Source organism: Rhinopithecus roxellana, chromosome 8, assembly GCF_007565055.1.
Source record: "Rhinopithecus roxellana isolate Shanxi Qingling chromosome 8, ASM756505v1, whole genome shotgun sequence".
NCBI classification, from domain to species: domain Eukaryota; kingdom Metazoa; phylum Chordata; class Mammalia; order Primates; family Cercopithecidae; genus Rhinopithecus; species Rhinopithecus roxellana.
The window spans coordinates 4,820,134-4,843,319 of record NC_044556.1 but is presented as its reverse complement, the minus strand read 5'-3'; the positions used below and the strand labels follow the sequence as shown (position 1 = coordinate 4,843,319).

The 23,186-nt window shown below is 45.4% G+C and overlaps 1 long non-coding RNA gene across 1 annotated transcript; it reads left to right on the top strand.

Annotated features, from left to right (window-relative positions):
- The first annotated feature begins 12,559 nt into the window (after nucleotides 1-12,559).
- Nucleotides 12,560-21,427, top strand: LOC104661118. The gene is made up of 3 exons (XR_747804.1): nucleotides 12,560-12,738; nucleotides 17,973-18,099; nucleotides 20,955-21,427. It is a non-coding gene; the product is annotated as an uncharacterized LOC104661118 (long non-coding RNA).
- Nucleotides 21,428-23,186: the final 1,759 nt, after the last annotated feature.

Below are 23,186 nucleotides of genomic sequence, written 5' to 3'. Positions count from 1 at the left end.
TAGAGGAATAGCACCTAAAGCAAATATGTCTGTTTCACCCAAACACTTATCATTACACTAATCTATATAAGTTAATGTCAAAAAACCATGAGCAATAGGAATAGGATGGAAGAAGGAAATAGTGTGATTGAAGATGAAACTGTTGTTTGGGAAAGGAAACAGAAAACAACTGGAAAACTTTTTAAACTGGGGAAGGAGGCAATTTGCTCTTTATGGAGCAAACATACGATTGAATTAAAATCACATTTCTTGAAAATGTATATTAATTTCTGAGAATAGGACTAACACCATATGCCGTATCTGTGTAAAGGTATGAGTATTTCCTGATGAAATGACTGGCATGTCACCTCTATAGGTTTATATACAACTTTGATGGATTGAAGGCTCCTCATCCCAACCCTCACTGTAGAGAAATGGTTTCAATGTAAGTAATTCAGGAATCTGATCCAAATTAACTCTTGTATAATGTTCCAGAAAAATTCACAACATCGAAGAAATGTTATAAAATTTATACTTTTTTTTTTTTTTCTGACAGAGGGTTTCACTCTGTTGCCCACGCTGGAGTGCAGTGGTGTGATCTCAGCTCATTGCAGCCTCAACTTAGTAGACTCCAGAAAGCCTCTTGCCTCAGCCTCCCAAATAGCAGGGACTACACACATGGGCCACCACACATGACTCATTTTTTAATTAAAAAAAAATTTTTTTTGTAGAGACAGGGTCTCACTACGTTGTCCAGTCCGGGCTGCCTCAAACTCCTGAGCTCAAGCAATCCTCCAACCTCAGCCTCCCAAAGTGCTGGGATTATAGGCCATTGCTCCTGGCTTATTTTTTAATTTAATTTAATTTAATTTTGTTTTATTTTTGAGATGGAGTCTTGCTCTGTCGCCCAGGCTGGAGTGTAGTGGTGCCATCTCAGCTCACTGCAAGCTCCGCCTCCTGGGTTCACGCCATCCTCCTGCCTCAGCCTCCCAGTAGCTGGGACTACAGGCGCCTGCCACCACACCCAGATAATTTTTGTACTTTTAGTAAAGACAAGGTTTCACCATGTTGACCAGGCTGGTCTTGAACTCATGACCTCAGGTGATCTGCCCACCTCGGCCTCCCAAAGTGTTGGGATTACAGGCGTGAGCCACCGCACCCAGGCTATTTTTAATTTTTTTAGTCATGGTTTAGCTAGATCACTAAAGCTGTTCTAAAACTCGTGGACTCAAAAGATCTCTCCCGCCTTAGCCTCCCTGTCGGGTAGCTGGGACCACAGGTACTTGCCAACTGGCCCAGCCTTTTATTATCAGTGCCTAATGCTTAAGGAGGATGTGGGCTACTTTTTACTTTCAGATAAAAAACATTGAGGTGAGATAATTGTTAATTTTTTTTACACAAAGATTCATAACTTGAATAGTTTCTCGCCTAAAGTGTTTAATTAAAATATTTTTTCATTTTGTAGTCTCTTGGATCTTGGAGTTGATTGAAGTGTATTTTTAATAGACAGGTAGATTCACTTTCATATGGTTTTAAAATTATTGGGTATATAAGGGGCATTTTGTATTTGCTGTGACTTTCCTACTGGCCAGTGTGCCAGGTACCGGATATGCTCCCGAACTGCAGGCAGGCCCGTCTCTTTCCTGTGAGAGTCACAACCGACTCTTGGCGGAAGCGGAAACCCTTTCCTCCGTCACGTTTCGCCCCTCCATGCCGGAAGCAGGCCTGCTAGCCTGTGAGCATGTTTCGTCGAATCTGGGTTGGGCGGCTTGGTCGCAGTGTGCCTGTGTTAGGACTGCAGCGCATTCATCGCGGCGCCCACAGCCACTCCAGTTCTCTGGTGGTTCCCGCACGCCAGGAGCTGTGGGCCAGGCCATCAGGCCATACAAGTGCTGCCAAAGCGGCCTCGCCTTGGGCTGCATCATCTCGGGGATGTTTCACTTGTGTCTTCTCCCAGTTTCAGCCCCAGCCCCTTGAACCCAGCGGGTCTCCACATCGTACTCTGATCAGTATCACACAGGTGAGGAATATGAAATACTCGATAAAGTGGAGGCTAGTAAGTCGTTCTTTTTCAAACTTTAACAAGAAACTACAGATCTTTTTAAAAGATTCTGATCCAGCAGGCCATTGGGGAAGGCCTGATGCTCTGCATTTCTGACTCAGTGTAGTCCATGTAGTAGTCCATGTGTAGTCCATGCTGCTGGTCCGCGGACCGCAGTTAAGAGTGCTGAGATAATAATAGACCTGGTTAGGCAGGCAGGCAGGGAACTGATCCCATGGAGCCTGGTGGGCCATATTGAGGACTTTTACCGGATTTCGAGCAGAGAAGCAATGTGTGGGTTGTGTTTTAAGAAGCTACAGAACAAGTTCTGCCGAGGTGGAAGCAAAGGCAGGTTACCCGCTCCTCCTCTTTTGCCTCCCTGTCTGTTCCCTTGTCGCGGGTGAGCTATGACTATCTGGGCCAGTGGTGCGACGGGGGTAAAAGAATTTACCAAGACAGTTGTAGGTAAAGGAAGGCAGGTTTATTAGATGAAGTGTGAAAATTTGTTGCAAGGAGGCAACAGGCAGGCCAGCAGAAGAGAAGCTGAATGCAGGAAAACACTTGCTGAGGATTTTATAGACTGGAACTTGGGCTGATGGATAACTCCAAGGCAGCAGGGAGCTAATTTGCATTTTTCTGGCGGCTGTGGTGTTTGATAAATTGAGGCTTTTGATAAGCAGGAAGTTTGTGAGTTACGTATGTTGTATGAGCAGGAGGGCCCTGTGTCCTGGGCCGTAAAGAAAGCAGGCCTATAGCTTATCTTCCTCTTTTTGTTTATATGTCCTGGACCATGAAGGAAGGCAGATTTGTAGCTTATTTACTTTATCTCTTTGCTTTCTGCTGCTGTCGCCAGCCTGATTTTTTTTCTCCCCTAATTAGGACTCTATGTGCCTGATTGCTTTTTTCTGCCTTCCTTACTTGCAGCTCCCAAGGTCATGTGTCCGTGAGAGCGGCACGGAGGTTGTCGCCTCCTAACTCAGCCCCAAGATACACAAAAAAGGGACTGGAGGGGGCTAAGGCTTCAAAAAAGGGTGGGCCTTGAGTAAGATGTTGCAGCTGGTCCAGCACCCTCGCGCCCCATTGCCCGGGCCTTGGCAGTCCAGAATTGAGTAAAACATACCTAGATAACCCTCCACTGGTAAACTTGGAGGAAGATCCATCCTGTAGGAGATGAGAGCCTGGGAAAGGACATCACTATGGAGGGACCTGAAGTTGTGGTGGAGGTCAGTGGATGGGGTTTTGGAAGTGGCTTGGGGAGACCGGGAGATGAGTTTAAAGACCTCAGGTGCCGGTGGGTAAAGTTCTGACAAAGGAACCAGTAAGAAATAGGAGTCAGGTGATGAAACGGATCAGGACTGGGGAGAAAAAACAAGGACCCAACCTGGTGATCTAGATTAAACAATTATTCTGGGCAGGCAGGGGCAAGAAAGAGATAATGATCTGGAAAAAGAAATCACCGGTGTGGGAGGGATACCAGCTGAGAAGAGTTGGTCCGAGGCTCTTAGTCTACACTTCACATCCTGGGAGGTGCACCTGGTAGGCAACTAGGAGAGAAGGAGGGCCTGACGTCCAGTAAGGGAATCAGAATGTGAATGCAGTATTGCTGTGGGGAAGGAACCCAGGCCATCTGGAGCCACCTAAGTGAAAACAAGGGTCAGTGCCTAGGGATGGAAGGATCTGAATGGAAACTCACTTAAGGCCAGGTGGGGTGACCTGAGTAGCAAACAGGTAAAAGTTAGGGAGGAGGATCTGATTTGGATGAGGCCGCTCGCTGTGATGTCTATGAAGCTATCATTCCAGCTGCTGCTCACCTGGGAGCAGTTGGTCAGTACAGTCAGCTGCATGTGCCATCTTGTGTATGAAGGTAGTAGTGAGGGCTGCCCTTCATGCCTGCCTTGATCACCGGCGGGAGACAGAGGACGTGGAAGTATGGGCTCTTTGGGGGGGATGGTGCCTATGAGGAAGGTCTGATCCCAAACTAGAGAATGGGAGTGTGGGCTGTATCATGGATTGTCAGGCCAGGGGTCTGGAGGATATCATGTCCTAAATGCAGATATTTTCTGGGCTGGTAGCAGGGACCTGAGACCCAGCCTGGTGAGGCTCCAGCTGAATCAATAACACTGGCTCAGGAGAGTTGGTGTGGGATCTGTTAGACCAAGGGGTCTGGCTTCCTTACCTCCCACTCTACCTCTGTAGAAATGTCCGTCTCTAGCATCATGTCAAAGCAACTGATGACTTCCCTACCCCAGGCATCGCTGAGCTAAATTGGGTGGCAGGAAGGTGATCACCACCCAAGTACTTTTTTTTTTTTTTTTTTTTTTTTAGACGGAGTCTTGCTCAGTTGCCCAGGCTGGAGTGCAGTGGCTCCATATTGGCTCACTACAAGCTCTGCCTCCCGGGTTCACGCCATTCTCCTGCCTCAGCCTCCCAAGTAGCTGGGACCACAGGCGCCTGCCACCACGCCTGGCTAATTTTTTTGTATTTTTAGTAGAGACAGGGTTTCACCATGTTAGCCAGGATGGTCTCGATCTCCTGACCTCGTGATCCACCTGCCTCAGCCTCTCAAAGTGCTGGGATTACAGGCGTGAGCCACCGTGCCTGGCCCACCCAAGTACTATCTTATCCCTTCTCTCCTTTTCATCCCAGCCTGTGCCCACTAATCATTTGGTTACTGGTCCCATTATCCACTCCAGCTCCTGGTACCTCTCTCCCGGGTACAGCTGAACCACCTGGGAAGAGCAGGCTAAGAAATTCTGGTGCCCCTCCTGCAGCAAGGCTATCAGTGGGCACAAGAGGATCGGGGGATGGGCTGGAGTAAGTCCTACCCAGAGCAGGAGGGAGCCCCACACAGTTCTCCCTCAGCTGTTAACTTCCCAGAGACCCACCTCACAGTCGAGAGCACCAATGGGCACTCCTCCCTCCGCTTCCCTTATTGGGGCTCCAGTTTCTTTCCACCCCAGGCATTGTTCACTATCCCTAATTATTTCAATTCCCACGACTCACAGGAAGAAATAGGCATATTGTACTGAGATTTTTCTTTTTTTTTTTTTTTTTTTGAGACGGAGTCTCACTCTGTCGCCCAGGCTGGAGTGCAGTGGCCTGATCTCAGCTCACTACAAGCTCCGCCTCCCGGGTTCACGCCATTCTCCTGCCTCAGCCTCCCCAGTAGCTGGGACTACAGGCGCCTGCCACCTCGCCCGGCTAGTTTTTTGTATTTTTAGTAGAGACGGGGTTTCACCGTGTTCGCCAGGATGGTCTCGATCTCCTGACCTCGTGATCCACCCGTCTCGGCCTCCCAAAGTGCTGGGATTACACGCTTGAGCCACTGCGCCCGGCCCTGATTTTTCTAAATGACATAAAAATATGTATTCATGAAACAGTCTCTTCAAGATAAGGATCCCATCCCTACTGTTTCCTCTCTCTCAGCCACCCCGATGGAATCTTGCAGTTTGTACTGTTCTGTCAGGCTCCTTTCATTCAGCATAATTGAGCTTCATCTGATAGTGTTTTGTTTTGTTTTGTTTTGTTTTGTTTTGTTTTTGAGACGGAGTCTCCCTCTGTCGCCCAGGCTAGAGTGCAGTGGCGCGATCTCAGCTCACCGCGAGCTCCGCCTCCTGGGTTCACGCCATTCTCCTGCCTCAGCCTCCCAAGTAGCTGGGACTACAGGCGCCCGCCACCTCACCCAGCTCATTTTTTTTTTTTTTTTTTTTTTTTTTGTATTTTTAGTAGAGATGGGGTTTCACCATGTTAGCCAGGATGGTCTCTACCTCCTGACCTTGTGATCTACCCGCCTTGGCCTCCCAAAGTGCTGGGATTACAGGCATGAGTCACCACACCTGGCCATCCAATAATTTTTTATGATACATGAATACTATTCCATTTTCCAGAGGAAGGAAAATTTATTTCTCTAGCTATTGATGGATATTTGGGTTAATTTCAGTTTTTGGCTATTAAGAATTAAACATGAATATTCACATACCAGTGTTTGTAAGAATGTATCATATTTCTTTTTTATTTGAGACAGAGTCTCGCTCTGTCACCAGGCAGCAGTGTAGTGGTGTGATCTTGGCTCACTGCAACCTCTGCCTCCCAGGTTCAAGCCATTCTCCTGCCATCATCCCAGCACTTTGGGAGGCCGAAGTGGGTGGATCACCTGAGGTCAGGAGTTCGAGACCATCCTGACCAACATGGAGAAACCCCGTCTCTACTAAAAATACAGAATTAGCCGGGGCATGGTGGCACATGCCTATAATCCCAGCTACTCAGGAGGCTGAGGTAGGAGAATCGCTTGAAGCTGGAAGGCGGAGGTTGCAGTGAGCCGAGATCGCACCATTGCACTCCAGCCTGGGCAACAAGAGCAAAACTTCATTAAAAAAAAAAAATCCTTAGCAGTCTCATGCCTGTAATCCCAGTGTAGCAGGATGAGCCACAGACAAAACTCCTCAGACACTGAGTTAAAGTAGGAAGGGGTTTATTCGGCCGGGGGCATCGGCGAGACTCCTGTCAAGAGCCAAGCTCTCTGGGTGATCAATTCCTGTTCCTTTTAAGGGCTCACAACTCTAAGGGGGTGCGTGTGAGAGGGCTGTGATTGAGTGTACGTGACTGGGGGCTGCATGCACCGGTAATTAGATGGGAACAAAACAGGACAGGGATTTTCACAGTGCTTTTCTATACAATGTCTGTAATCTGTAGATAACATAACCGATTATGTCGGGGGTTGATGTTGACCAGGCCTAGGGTGTGGTGCTGGGCTGTCTGCTTGTGGATTTTATTTCTGCCTTTTAATTTTTACTTTTTCTTTCTCTGGAGGCAGAAATTGGGCATAAGACAATATGAGGGGTGGTCTCCTCCCTTACCAGTACTTTGTAAGGCCACGGCAGGCAGATCACTTGAGGTCAGGAGTTTGAGACCAGCCTGGCCAACATGGTGAAACCCCATCTCTACTAAAAATAGAAAAATTAACCAGGCGTGATGGTGTGCTTATAGTCCCAGCTACTTGGGATGCTGTGGTGGGAGAATCACTTGATCCTGGGAGGTGGAGGTTGCAGTGAGCCGAGATCGTGCCACTGTACTCCAGCCTGGGTGACAGAGACTGTCTCCAAAGAAAAAAAAAAAAAAAATCCTTAGCAGTATCCTTCACAAAGCAGATTTTTATTTTAATGCAGTTTAATTTCTCAATTTTTAATGGATTCTGCATCTTTGTCATGTATGCAATTGTAACGTAACCCAAGGTCAAATAATGTCACCCACATTTTCTTTACATTTTACAGTTTAGATTATACATTCAGTTTTGTGATCCATTTTGAGTTAATGTTTGTATATAGTGCAAGACATAGATCTACAGTCCTTATGTTTTTGCATATGCATATTCTGTTTTTTAGCATTATTGAAAAGAGAATTTTTGACTGAATTGTTCACTTAGATGAAAAAACTACTGGACCACATATGTGTAGAAATGTAACTGGAACATTTATTGTGTTCCATGGATATATTCGTCTACTTGGCAAAGACATTGTCTTAATTGGGATTGCTAAATTTTCTGTTTTTTTTTTTTTTTTCCAGAAGTGTTTGGCTATTTGTTTGGTTATTTCAGGTACTTTTCATCTTTTGTTTTTTTTTGAGATGGAGTTCCACTCTAGTTGTCCAGGCTGGAGTGCAGTGGCGCGATCTTAGCTCACCGCAACCTCCGCCTCCCGGGTTCAAGCGATTCCCCTGCCTCAGCATCCCGAGTAGCTGGGATTACAGGCACGCGCCATTGTGTCTAGCTAATTAGAAAAAAAAATTATGTGGAGATGGGGACTTGCTATATTGCCCAGGCTGGTCTTGAATTCCTTGCCTTGAGCAATCCTGTCACTCTGGCCTCCCAGAGTGTTGGGATTACGGGCGTGAATCACTGCACCTGGCCTCATGGTCTCTTGATTACTGTAGTTTTCTAGGAATTTTTGTAATCAGGAAGTATGAGTCCTCCAACTTTGGTTCTTTTTCAAGGTTGTTTGGATATTAAATGTCCCTAGACATTTCAAATGAATTTTAGAATGGGTCTTTGTATTTCCGTATAAAAGGCTGTTTGGATTTTGAGAGGGACTGCCTTGACTCTGTAGATAGATTTGGTTAGTATTCTCATCTTAACAATAGTAAGTCTTGGAATTCATAAACATGTGATGTCTTTCCATTTATTTATGTCTTTTCACATTTGTTTCAGCAACATTTTGTTGGTTTCAGTGTGCAGGTTATTGGCCTCTGAAATGTAAGTATTTTACTCTTTTTGATACCTTTTTAATTTTTATTGTTAGCTCTTTTTCAGATTGTTCATTGTTAATTCATAGAAATGCAACTGATGTTTGTGTGTTGATTTTGAATTCTGTGACGTTGCTGAATTCATTTTTGTGCTCTAGTGTTTTTGCCTTGTGGAGTCTTGAGGGTTTTCTCTATATAGGATCATGTAATCTGTACATACAAATAATTTTATACTTCCTTTCCAAATTGGATGTCTTTGGCTTGTTTTTCTTCATTTATTTCCCTTGCAACTCCCAATACTGTATTGAATAGAAGTGGTAAAAGTGGGAATTCTTGTCTTTTTCATGATATTAGGGGTAAAGCTTTCAGTTTTTCACCATTGACCAGGTTACCTGTAGGGTTTTCATATATGCCTTTATCCTCTTAGGGAAGTTTCCTTACATTCCTGGTTTATTGAGTGTATTTTATTTAAAATCAAGACAGTATTCAATTTTGTCAAATTATCTTTTTGCACCAATTGAGATGATAAATGTGTTTTTTCCTGGTTTCATAAATGGTGCATTACTACATTGCTACATGTTGAAACATCTTTGCCTTATAGGAACACATCCTCCATTTATAATCCTTTTCATAATCCTGCTGAATTCAGTTTGCTAGTATGTTGTTAATGATTTATGTTTCAATATTCATAAAGGATATTGGTCTGTAGCTTCTTACAGTGTCTTTGGCACTGCTTTCCTTTTTCTTTTTCGAGACAGTATTGCTCTGTCGCCCAGGCTGGAGTGCAGTGGCATGATCTTGGCTCACTGCAACCTCCAGCCTCCCAGGTTCAAGCAATTCTCCTGCCGCAGCCTTCTGAATAGCTGGGACTACAGGGGCGTGCCACTACACCCTGCTAATTTTTGTATTTTTAGTAGAGATGGGGTTTCACCGTGTTAGTCAGGCTGGTCTGGGGCTCCTGACCTCGTGATCCACCCACCTCAGCCTCCCAAAGTGCTGGGATTACAGGTGTGAGCCACCACGCCTGGCCCATCTTTGGCACTTTCATATCAAAGTGAGGCTGGCCACGTGAATGAAATGAATAGAAAATGTTCCCTCTTTTTCAATTTTATCTTTTCCAAAAACTAAGTTTTGGTATCACTAATATTCTCTATTGTTTTTCTGTTCTCTATTTCATTTATCTCTGCTCTAATCTTTATTACTTACCTCTCTGTACTACCCTTTAAAAAAAAAAGGGAGATGAAGTCTTGCTATGTTGCCCAGGCTAACGTGCAGTGGCTATTCACAGATGCAGTCATGGCGCACTACAGCCTGGAACTCTTGGGCTCAAGTGATCTTCCTGCTTCAGCCTTCTCAGTAGCTGGGACTATAGGCATATACCACCGTACCCAGCTTTTTCACTACCTTTTAAAAAAAAAAAGCTTACTCTTTTTCTAGTCCTGTAAGTTATACAGTTAGATTATTTATTGGAGTTTTTTTTTTTTTTTTTTTTTTTTTTTTTTTTTTTTGAGACGGAGTCTCGCTCTGTCGCCCAGGCTGGAGTGCAGTGGCCGGATCTCAGCTCACTGCAAGCTCCGCCTCCCGGGTTCACGCCATTCTCCTGCCTCAGCCTCCCGAGTAGCTGGGACTACAGGCGCCCGCCACCTCGCCCGGCTAGATTTTTGTATTTTTTGGTAGAGACGGGGTTTCACCGTGTTAGCCAGGATGGTCTCCATCTCCTGACCTCATGATCCGCCCGTCTCGGCCTCCCAAAGTGCTGGGATTACAGGCTTGAGCCACCGCGCCCAGCCTGGAGATCTTTATTCATTTTCAATGAAGGCATTCTCACTATAAAATTTTCTCTTGGCACTGCCATTGCTGCACCTCAAAAGTTTTGGTGTGTTTGGTTTCTGTTTTCATTGGTCTCCAGGTATTTTCTATTTTCTCTTGTGATTTCTTATTTGACCCATTGGTTGTTGAAGAGTGAATTACTTTCTGCATATTTGTGAATTTGCCTTCGCATATTGACTTCTAGTTTTATTTTAGTGTGTTAGGAAAAAGATACCTTTTATGATTTCAGGTTTTTAAATCGTATGAAGATTTGTGTCTTAATTATGGTCTGTGCTGGAGCATGTTCCGTGTGCACTTCAGCAGAATGTGTATTCTGCTGTTACTATGTAGAGTAGTTGTTTCAAGTTGTTTCATTGTGTTGTTCAAGTTCTTTATTTTCTTATGGATCTTACGTCTGGTTGTTCTATTCATTTTTGAAATTGGAGTAGGAAGTCTCAAACTCTTATTGTAGAACTGACATTTCCTTTTCTTTCTTTTTTTTTAGACAGAGTCTCGCTCTGTCACCAGGCTGGAGTATAGTGGCATGATCTTGGCTCACTGCAACCTCTGCCTCCTGGGTTCAAGTGATTCTCATGCCTCAGCCTCCCGGTAGCTGGTATTACAGGCATGTGCCACCACACCCAGCTAATTTTTGTATTTTTAGTAGAGACAGAGTTTCACCATGTTGGCCAGGCTGGTCTCGAACTCCCGACCTCAGGTGATCCGCCTGCCTCGACCTCCCAAAGTGCTGGGATTACAGGCGTGAGCCACTGCACCTGGCCTTCCTTTTCAATTTTTAAAATGTTTGCTTCATCTATTTTGGGACTCTGTTACTTAGTGCAATTATATTTATAACTTACATATTCTGTATGATTTCAGCCTTTTATAAATGGTGTTCTTCTTTGTGTCTTTTTAACAGTTTTTGACTTAGTCTATTTTGTATGACAATTGTATAGCCACCCCTGCTCTCTCTAGGTTACTATTTGCATGGAATATCTTTTTCTTTCATTCTCTTTCAACTGACTTGGGTATTGAGATCTACAATGAATGTGCTGTAGACAGGATACAATTTGATTGTATTTTAAAAATTCATTCTCCCTACCTCTGTCTTTTTGTTTGGCAAGTTTATTCCATTTCCATTTAATGTAATTACTGATAACGAAGGCATTATGTCTGCCATTGTACTATTTGTGTTCTGTATGACTGATAGCTTTGTTTCTCATAAAAATACGAGGGATTCCTTATGTTTTCAAAATCAATGTCTAGTTTCTTGGCTTTTGATTGGAAACTTTAATTTATTAACACTTAGTCTTAAAGGAGGGAGCATATCCACACTCTGCAGAGGGGACAGGAGGGCAAGTTGAATGAACCACCTTGCCCAGCTAATTTTTGTATGTTTAGTAGAGACGGGGTTTCACCATATTGGCCAGGCCGGTCCCAGACTCCTGACCTCAGGTGATCCATCTGCATGGGCCTCCCAAAGTGCTGGGATTACAGGTGTGAGCCACCGCGCTCAGCTTCTGGGGACCCATTTCAACCGTCTGGCACCCATGGTTGGGAATATGTTTAACCTCCTGAATTGGGGTTTTCCTGCTGAACTGCGTCTGAAAAACTGCTTCTCTGAGCTAGCTCATGGTTTTGCTTTTCCTCTCTATTGATTCTTTTATAGAATATTGCTGCCATATAAGTCCAGCTTTTCCATGAATTTAATAGTTTTATCCTGTTGTCGATGTGTTTTTATTTTCTTGAAAATAAGCAGATCGGGACGGACGCGGTGGCTCACGCCTGTAATCCCAGCACTTTCAGAGGGCGAGGCGCACAGATCACGAGCTCAGGAGATCGAGACCATCCTGGCTAACAAGGTGTAACCCCGTCTTTACTAAAAATACAAAAGATTAGCCGGGCGTGGTGGTGGACGCCTTATAGTTCCAGCTACCCGGGAGGCTGAGGCCGGAGAATGGTGTGAACCCCGGAGGCGGAGCTTGCAGTGAGCCGAGAATGAGCCACTGCACTCCAGCCTCTGTGACAGAGCAACACTCTGTCTCCAAAAAAAAAAAAAGAAAAGAAAAAGAAAAAGCAGATTGAGGGATCAGGTGGGAGAAAGGCTTGGCCATGTCGCCAGCAGCCTCATGCCAAATTCCTGATCCCTGGAGGACATCAGACACCCCTCCTCCGGCTCTGAGGCCAGGAGATGGCGCCACTGGACAGTGAGTCTGGGATTCCTAGCACCCACTTCTGATTGCCCGTCCAGCAGAAAGAATCAGGAAGGGCCATTGAGTACAATCAATCAGGAAATTCTGCTTAAGAGCAAATTTCTCCCCAGGAGGGGTCGGGTCACTGCCCTGGGAGGAAGCCGCCTGCCAAGGGCTGTGTCTGGAACCTTTTCATCCGGCTCCACTCAGCAGAGAGATCGCCTCTTCTGTTATTCGGTCTCCAGGGGGCAGGACCTGCAGCCCTAACCAATCATGGCCACCGGGTAGGGTCCTGAGAACTGTGGATCAGGCGCTGCTGGGAGGTGGGTGCGCGACGTCTTCGCCCCTCTAAACGCGGCTCCTACTCTGTAACTAACAGACACCCACAGACGTGTCTGTAGCATCCTCTGTAACACTGGGACCCGTACTGGCAGCAGGAGCCGTAGGGAGGACCCTGGGACACCTGGAAGCCAGGAAATGGTGAGTGTACGGGCCGAAGGTCCCGAGACTAGGATGAGACTGGTTGGAACCGGCAGGAATAGGCTGTGGCGGGACCTGGGCCTCTTCGTGGGTGACTCCGGGATCTGGGACCCATGTCCCCCTGGTCCTGGTTCCTCTCAGGCCCGAGGATGGGGCTGCGACGGCAGCCGGGACCCCGAGCCGTCCCGGGACCCCGAGCCGTCCCGTCCGGTCCGGTCCCTGCACAATGGCCTGCGGCCCCGGCCCCAGCGCCCTCTCTGGTCAGCTCCGTGCCCGCTGCCCCGCGTCTCCCCAGATTGTATGGGGGCCGTGGGAGGGTCACGGGGGGAATCCTGCCTCGAGTATGGGTTCGTGTGAGAGGAGCGGTAGGCTGTGGGGTCCCCAGTTCTCCCTTTCTCACCAGGGGCTTTGAATTTTATCTGAGTTTCCCAAATATACGCTAAGCAGGGTCTCAAATCCGCGACTGTGGTCCCTAGGCTACCTTCTAAGGCTGGCAGCAGATTTGGGATTTCCTGATCCCTCTCCGCATTTCATAACACGGATTTCCTTTATTCAGTTCACAACAATATCACTTCTTCGTCCTCCAGGCTATGTTTCAAACACAGGCAGTATTTTAATTGTCATTTTTTAGAGGGCAGTATATAGCTCTTTTAAAAATATTTGCTTTGGCCGGGCGCGGTGGCTCACGCCTGTAATCCCAGCACTTTGGGAGGCCGAGACGTGCGGACCACAAGGTCAGGAGATCGAGACCATCCTGGCTAACAAGGTGAAACCCCGTCTCTACTAAAAATACAAAAATTTAGCCTGGCATGGTGGCCTGTAGTCCCAGCTACTGGGGAGGCTGAGGCAGGAGAATGCAAGCTCTGCCTCCTGGGTTCACGCCAGTGAGCCGAGATCAAGCCACTGCACTCCAGCCTGGGCAACAGAGCGAGATTCCTGTCTCAAAAAAAAAAAAATTTTGCAGGCCGGGCGCAGTGGCTCAAGCCTGTAATCCCAGCACTTTGGGAGGCCGAGACGGGCGGATCACGAGGTCAGGAGATCGAGACCATCCTGGCTAACACGGTGAAACCCCGTCTCTACTAAAAAATACAAAAAACTAGCTGGGCGAGGTGGCAGGCGTCTGTAGTCCCAGCTACTCGGGAGGCTGAGGCAGGAGAATGGCGTAAACCCGGGAGGCGGAGTTTGCAGTGAGCCGAGATCGCGCCACTGCACTCCAGCCTGGGCGACAGAGTGAGACTCCGTCTCAAAAAAAAAAAAGAAAAGAAAATTCCTTTGCCCCTGTGGCTTTGCAGGGTTTAGCCCCATAGCTGCTGTCATGGGCTAGCATTGAGTGCCTGTGGCTTTTCCAGGTGCAGGGTCCTAACTGTTGGTAGATCTACCATTCTGGGGTCTGGAAGATGGTCCTCTTCTCAAAGTTCCACTAGGTAGTACCCCAGCAGGGACTCTGGGGGCTCCAGCCCCATGCTTCTCCCCCATACTGCCCTGGTAGAGGTTCTCCATGAGGACTCTGCCCCTGCAGCAGGCTTCTGCCTGGACATCCAGGCTTTTCCATACATCCTCTGAAATCTAGGTGGAGGCACCCAAGCCTCAACCTTTGCATTCTGCACACCTGCAGGCTTAACACCACATGGAAGCCACCAAGGCTTATGGCTTGCACCCTCTAATGCAGTGGCCCAAGCTGTATCTGGGGGCCTTTGAGCCAAGGCTGGATCTGGAGCAGCTGGGATTTAGGGTAGTGGTGTTGTGAAGCCGTGCAGGGCAGTGGGACCCTGGGTCTGGCTCACAAACCATTCCTCTCTGCTAGGCTTCTGGGCCTGTGATGGGAGGGGCTTCCATGAAGGTCTCTGAAATACTTTAAAGGCTTTTTCCCCAGTGTCTTAGCTGTTAACACTTGGCTCCTTTTTGCTTATGCAAATTTCTACAGCCTGCCTGATTCCTTCCCTGAAAATGTGCTTTCTTTTCTACCACATGGCCAGGCTGCACATTTTCTAAACTTTTTACTCCGCTTCGCCCCTTTAAATAGAAGTCCCAGTTTTGCGGCGTTTCTTTGAGCATAGGCTGTTAGAAGCAGCCAGGTCCTATCTTGAATGCTTTACTGCTTTCAAATTTCTTCCACTAGATACCCTAAGTTATCATTCTTAAGTTCAAAAGTTTCACAGATCCTGGCTGGGCACAGGGCTCACACCTGTAACCTAGCACTTTGGGAGGCTGAGGCGGGCGGATCACCTGAGGTCAGAAGTTTGAGACTAGCCTGGCCAACATGGTTAAAACCCTGTCTGTACTAAAAGTTCAAAACTTAGTTAGGTGTGGTGGCGCATGCCTGTAATCCCAGCTACCAGGGAGGCTGAGGCAGGAGAAGTGCTGGAACCCAGGAGGCGGAGGCTGCAGTGAGCCGAGATTGTGCCACTGCACTCCAGCCTGGGCAGCAGAGTCGCCACTCAGTCACAAAAAAAAAAAAAAGTCCACAGATCCCTAGGGCAGAGGCACAGTGCAGCCAAGCTCTTTGCTGAGGCAAAGCAAAAGTGGCCTCTGCTTCGGTTCCCAACAAACACTTGTAAGTATTGTCCTCTCCATCTGAGACTGCCTCGGCGTGAACTTGATTGTCTGTATCACTATCAGCATTTTGGTCACAACCATTCAGCAAGCCTCTAGAAAGTCCCCAAACTCCCTCATCTTCCTGTTGTCTTCTGAGCCCTCCACACTCTTCCAACCTCTGCCTGTTAAGTTCCAAAGCCAATTCCACATTTTCAGATATCTTGATAGCAATGCCCTACTTCTTAGTACCAATTTTCTTGTATTACTCCATTCTTGCAGTATGATAAAGAAATACCTGAGACTGGATAATTTATAAAGAAAAGAGGTTGAGGCCAGGCGTGGTGGCTCAAGCCTGTAATCCCAGCACTTTGGGAGGCCGAGACGGGCGGATCACGAGGTCAGGAGTTCGAGACTATCCTGGCTAACACGGTGAAACCCCATCTCTACTAAAAAATTAAAAAAAAAATTAGCCAGGGGAGGTGGCAGGCGTCTGTAGTCCCAGCTACTCGGGAGGCTGAGGCAGGAGAATGGCGTAAACCCGGGAGGTGGAGCTTGCAGTGAGCTGAGATCTGGCCACTGCACTCCAGCCTGGGCGACAGAGCAAGACTCAGTCTCAAAAAAAAAAAAAAAAAAAAAAGGTTGAATTGGCCCATGATTCTGCAGACTGTATAGGAAGCATGGTACAGGAAGGATGACATCTGCTCAGCTTCTGGGGAGGCCTCAGGAAACTGACAATCATGGTGGAAGGCAAAGGGGGAGCCGCACTTCACATGGCCAGAGGAGGAACAAGAGAGAGCAGGGCAAGGTGCCACAGACTTTTAAATGACCAGTTCTCACAAGAACTTACTATCACAAGAACAGTACCACAGGGATTGTGCTGAACCATTCATGAAGTACCACCATCCAATCACCTCCCACCAGGCCCCACCTCCAATATTGGGAATTAGAATTTGACATGAGATGTGGGTGGAGATTCAAATCCAAACCGTGTCCTTTTGCTTTTTTCTGTTTTCTGTTTACAGGGTAGATTTTTCTCCATCCCTTTACTTCGAGCCTACGGGTGTCACTGCGTCTGAGATGGGTCTCTTGAAGACAGCATACCATTGGATCTTGCTTCTTTATCCAGGTTGCCACTGTGCCTCTTAATTGGGGTATTTAGCCTGCTTACAGTCAAGGTTAGTATTTATTTATATGTGTAGACTTGATCCTGTCATGTTGTTAGCTGGTTATTATGCAGACTTGTTTGTGTAGTTGTTTTACAGTGTCACTGGTCTGTGAACCTAAGTGTGCTTTTGTGGTGGCTGGTAATGGTCTTTTCTTTCCATATTTAGCACTCCCTTCAGGACTTCTTGTACAGATGTTCTCTTTTATTGTAATCGCACAGGATGGGCTCTGTCCCCCAAATAACATGTGGTGATGAAACATGTGAAATGTTATCTGCCAGGGTCACTCATTACAGACTCTGTGCCCAGAGTATTTTATCATGGCTCTGTTTTCTGTTAGTTGTAATAGAATACCTGAAATCTGGCTGGGCATGGTGGCTCATGCCTGTAATCCCAACACTTTGGGAGGCTGAGGCAGGTGGATCATTTGAGGCCAGGAGTTTGTGAACAGCCCAGCCAACGTGGTGGAACCCCGTCTCTACTGAAATACAAAAACAAAGCTGGCATGGTGGTACATGCCTGTAATCCCAGCTACTTGGGAGGCTGAGGCAGGAGAATTACTTGAACTGGGAGGTTGAGGCTGCAGTGAGCCAAGCTTGCCCCACTGCATTCCAGCCTGTGCAACACAGCAAGACTGTTTCAAAACAAACAAAAAACACCCCTGAATTTGGGTTAATATATAAAAAATACCTATTTTGTACAATTCTCAAAGTTTGGAAATCCAAGGGCAAATGGGGTACATCTGGTGAAAGCTTCTTGCTCTTTACTATCTGAGGCAGTGGAGATCACTAGGCAAGGGGGCTGATTGTGCTAACTCTGGTCTGTTTCTCTTCTTACAAGGCCACAAGTCTTATTTGTAGGATAACCCATTAATTCATTACCTCTTCAGTTCATCAGTGGATTAATCCATTCATGAGGCAGAGTCCTCATGACCTCTTCAAGGCCCTGCTTTCAGTACTGACACATTGGGGACCAAATTGCATTATGAGTTTTGGAAGGGGAAATTATTCACAGCTAGCAAGGGCTGATTAGGTACACTGCTTCAGCTGAAAATCTCAAACTCTGAGGGAAAATGGGAATTAGGCAAATACCATATTGTTTGCATAAGTAGTTAAGGCACACACAACCCCATGTTATGTTGGTGCAGGTCTTCCTAAATCTAGCCCCTAGATACCATTAAAAGTTCAACTTTCTAAATAAACATGTAAGACTATGCAGTTATGTTTGGGACTTTCTCATGAGAGGTAGTACTGACCCACTATACAGAGAGACACTAGAGGTGATCCAGGCAGCATATCTCAGTCTCTGAAATCACCAGTGAGAGGCGTGTCCCTGTTGGCTGTTACTTTACTGAATATATTCAGTAGCATCAGAATTGCTGTGATGGAGAAAGTGAGTGTAGACAGAAGAGGCTGACCAAGTCAATGAATAAATGTTTGGAGTCTATAGCATTGTGTGAACTTCCTCTAAAGTGAGTGTAGATTCCTAGTGCTGTCAGTCTGAACCTTCCTCCTCTGCATATGTGGGATGTTTCAGAACTCAGTGACCTTTGAGGATGTGGCTGTGAACTTCACATAGCAGGAGTGGGCTTTGCTGGGTCCTTCCCAGAAGAATCTCTACAGAGATGTGATGCGGGAAACCTTCAGGAACCTGATGTCTGTAGGTAAGGATGACATCATTTCTTCACTTAGTCAATTACAGAACAAGTGTTTCCTGGTCATCTCCACTGCTCAATGATTTGGAACATGGTAGGCAATACAGTAGACCCTTGAACAAAGTGGGGGCTAGAGACTCTGATCATTCACACAGTCAATCAGATGCCTGTGAATTTAGAGTCCCTAAAAAGTTAACTACTAATAGACTACTGTAGACCAGAGCTTTATTGATAACAAAGTCTATTAACACATATTTTATGTTTGATATATATCTATATACATATATATGGCCAGGTGTGGGGGCTCACACCTGTAATTCCAGTACTTTGGGAGGCTGAGGCGGGAGGATTGCTTGAGTTCACGATTTTGAGACCAGCTGTAGCAATGAAGTGATAATCCTATCTGTATAAAAAATTAAAAAATTAGCCAGGCATGGTGGCACACCTGTGTTCCTAGCTATTCAGAAGGCTGAGGCAGTCGGTTTGCTTGAATCAGGAAGGTTGAGCTTGTGGTAAACCATGATTGCACCACTACACTTTAGCCTGGGCAACAGAGTGAGTCCCTGTATGAAAAAAATAAAAACTAATAAATGTGTGTGGCTGGGCGCAGTGGCTCAAGCCTGTAATCCCAGCACTTTGGAAGGCCAAGGCAGGTGAATCACTTGAGGTCAGGCGTTCAAGACCAGCCTGGTCACCACGATGAAACCCCATCTCTATTAAAAATACAAAACTTAGCTGGGTGTGGTGGTAGGCACCTGTAATCCCAGCTACTTGGGAGGCTGAGACATGAAAATCACTTGAACCTGGGAGGGGGAGGTTGCAGTGAGCCAAGATCACACCACTGCACTCCAGCCTAGGTGACAGAGTGAGACGTTGTCTCAAAAAAAAAAAAAAAAAAAAAAGTGTGTGTCTGTATATATATATATATATGTTTAAGACAGTGTCTCTTAGACATAGACTTGCTAGGTCTACAGGCGAGTGCCACCATCCCCGGCTGCTTTTTGTACAAATTTTTTTGTAAGGTAGAGGGGTCTTGAACTCCTGGCCTCAAGCTTTCCCCCTCCCTAGCATCCCAAATTGCAGGGATTACAGGCATGAGCTACCATGCCAAGCCTGTTTGGTATATTGTATGTACTGTATTCTTACAATAAAATTTTTCTTTGGAAAAGGTTATCAAAAAAAATTAGAAGAGAAGATATATTGACTTTAGTAAGTAAAAGTGGATTATCAAGATGTTCTTCCTTGTCTTCACATTGAGTAACCTGAGCAAAAGGAGGGCTTGGTCTTGCTCTTAGGGATGGCAAGAGCTGATGAAAATGTGCATGAGTGGACTGTGCAGTTCAAACCCATGTTGGCCAAGGTTCAACTAAACTTTGGTGAATAAATCAGCCATGAACATAGAATCTAATAATTTTTCTATAATTTTGTAATAACTTACGACTTTTATGGGTCTAAATTTTATTCCTAAAATGTAAAGACCAGATCACTGAAGATCAGTACAGTAATTCCAGAAGAGCGGCCGGGCGCGGTGGCTCAAGCCTGTAATCCCAGCACTTTGGGAGGCCGAGGCGGGCGGATCACGAGGTCAGGAGATCGAGACCATCCTGGCTAACATGGTGAAACCCCGTCTCTACTAAAAATACAAAAAAGAAAAACTAGCCGGGCATGGTGGCAGGCACCTGTAATCCCAGCTAGTCGGGAGGCTGAGGCAGGAGAAAGGCGTGGGCCCGGGAGACAGAGCTTGCAGTGAGCTGAGATCGTGCCACTGCACTCCAGACTGGGCGACAAAGCAAGACTCTCTCTCAAAAAAAAAATAATAATAATAATTCTAGAAGAAATATAAGGTAATATGCACTTACAACCTAGAGCTATGTCCCTTAAGATATTGTTAGAATGGACCAGGTGCGGTGGCTCACACCTGTAATCCCGGCACTTTGGGAGGCTGAGGCGGGTGGATCACGAGGTCAGGTGATCGAGACCATCCTGGTTAACATAGTGAAACCCTGTCTCTACTAAAAATACAAAAAATTAGCCGGTGTGGTGGCGGGCGCCTGTAGTCCCAGCTACTCAGGAGGCTGAGGCAGGAGAATGGCTTGAACCCAGAGGCAGAGGTTGCAGTGAGCCAATATTGCGCCACTGTACTCCAGCCTGAGTAACAGAGCAAGACTCTGTCTCAAAAAAGAAAAAAAAAAAAATTGTTAGAATGACAAAAAAAATTTAAAAGCAAGCAAAGAAAATGAAGCAGCCCATCTTCAAATTCATTCATTTTTAGAAAAATTTTTCCAGGCTGGGCATGGTGGCTCACACCTGTAATCCCAGCACTTTGGAAGGTCAAGGGAGGCAGACTGCTTGAGCCCAGGAGTTCAAGACCAGCCTGGGCAACATGGTGAAACCCCGTCTGTACAAAAATATAAAAGTTAGCCAGGCATGGTGGCATGCGCCTGAGGTCCCAGGTACTAGGAATGTTAAGGTGGGAGGATGACTTGGACCCAGGAAGTCAAGGGTGTGATGAATCGTGAACATTCCACTGCACTTCAGCCTGGGTGACAGAGTGAGACCCTGTCTCCAAAAAATTTTTTTTCCAAAAAAATATATATTTACACAAGATATAAATATCCAGTGTTTTCAAAATAGTTGCCTTGGAACCAGTGTTAACATTGATGTTCATCGTCAATTTCTTTTGATAATAAGTGTAATGCAGCCCTTTTGCAGAGTATTCAGTCCATTGACATTTACACTGTTCATACAGGCTAGAAAACCTACACTTTCCATCATAATGTAAAATATGTAAATCAAATACATACTAATGAATATAAAATCATTTATAAATCAACCCTTTGTATTGTGCTTCTGATTTCTCACAGCAGTCCTATGGTAGAGAGAGTCTGTGAAGGTAAAGAAAGATGGTCAATGTGAAGAAATCTTCAGCCTTATTCCACATGGTATAGTGAAGAAGACTTTTACTGGAGTCAAACCATGTGAAAGCAGTGTGTGTGGAGAAGGCAATCTGGATCATTCATCTCTTAATTGCTGCATCAGAGCTGACACTGGACACAAATCATGTGAGTGTCAGGAACACAGAAGCCACATAAGCAGTGTGTGAAAACCTTCAGCTTTTGCCACTCCTTTCAAACACGTGAAAAGCCTCACACTGGAAAGAAACTCCATGATTGTAGGAAATGTGGAAAAACCTTCATTCTGTTCAAACCTTTCGAAGAAACCTGGTAATTCACAATGAAGATGAACCTTATAAATGTGAGTTTTGTGGGAAGGCTTTTGATAATCTACATTTATATCTTACACATGAAAGAACTCACACTGGAGAGAAACCTCATGAATGTAAACGATGTGGTAAATCCTTTGGTTATGCCGCTACCCTTTGAGTGCACGGAAGGACTCACACTGGAGAGAAGCCATATGAATGTAATAAATGTGGGAAAGCCTTCCGTTGTCCCAGTTCCTTTCATAGACATATAAGGTTTCTCTCCAGTGAGAGTCCTTTCAGGTGTAAACAACGTGGGAAAACCTCCAAGTGTTCCAATTACATTCAAATGCATGAAAGAACTCACACTGGAGAAAAACCCTATGCATGTCAGCAAGGTGGGAAAGTGTTATCTCATCTCACTAGCTTTCAAAGACACATGGTAATGCACACTGAAGATGGACCTCATAAATGTGAAATATGTGGGAAAACCTTTTACTCACCCTATTCATTTAGAAGACATGAAAGGACTCAAACTGGAGAGAAACCCTGTGAATGTAAGCCATGTGGGAGAGCCTTCGGTTGGTTCCAGTTCCATTCGAAAACATGTAAGAATTCACACCGGAGAGAAACCCTCTATATGTAAACAATGTGGCAAAGCCTTTAGATATCCCAGTTCTGTTCGAAATCATGAAAAGACTTACACTGGTGAAAAACCCTATGAATGTAAGCAATGTGGGAAAGCCTTTAGTTATTCCGGTTACTTTCGAATACATGAAATAATTCGCACTGGAGAGCAGGTGTATACATGTAAGGAATACAGAAAAACATTCCCTGATCCCAGTGCCTTTCATAAACATAAAAGTACCCACACTTCATGAATGTAAGGAATGTGGGAAAGCATTTGATTGAATTAGTTCCTTTCATAGTCATGAAGGGATTCACACTGGAGAGAAACCCTATGAATGCAGAACATGTGGAAAAGCCTTCAGTAGTTCTAAGTACTTAAAAATACATGGAACTCACACTGGAGACAAGTCCTATGCATGTAAAGAATGTGGGAAAGTATTTTATTGCCTCAGTCCCCTTCAAAGACATGAAAGGACTCACATCAGAGAAAAGTTGGATGAATGTAAAAAATGTGATAAAGCCTTCCATTCTTCCAGTACTGTTAACAAACCATGAAAAAACTCACATTTAAGAAAAACACAGTGTTATTCAGAATATGGGAAACCTTTATCTTCCAGTCTTTTGAAGGCACATGGTGTGACCCACTGGTGACAGACCTTATGACTGTAAGGAGTGTGGAAAAGTATGTATTAGTCCTTGTGTGTTTTAGATTCATGAAAGAATTTACTCTGGAAGGAAACTAGGAATGTGGTAAAGCCTTGTGTAGTTTCAGTTTTCTCTTGAATAAAGTCATTTCCTGGTAGTCTCAGGGATTGGTTCCAGCACCCCTTGAGAATGTATAATTTTGCTCAAGTGCTTTATATAAAACAGTGTATTTGCTTATAACCTAGGCACATCCTCCCGTATCCTTTAAATCATCTCTAGATTACTTGTAATACCTAATGTATTATAAATGCTATGAAAACTTATTGTATTGTTTAGGGAAGTATGACAAAAAACATCTGTACATATTCAGTACAGACACAACCACCCTATGGCTACCTACCTAGTACATAACATTTTGCTAAAACACAGTGATGGATTGGTTTCTTTTCTTTTTTTTCTTTTTTTTTTTGCCGAGGATTGGTTTCATTAAATGACTTGAAAGACTGTATTAACATTCTCTAAAACCCTGGTTATTTTCTCCTGGTAGCCCACACATGATGACGATTAGGATGCTCTGTGGTGCCTAAAGTTGCACTGTGTCAAGGTGCCAAGATATGGG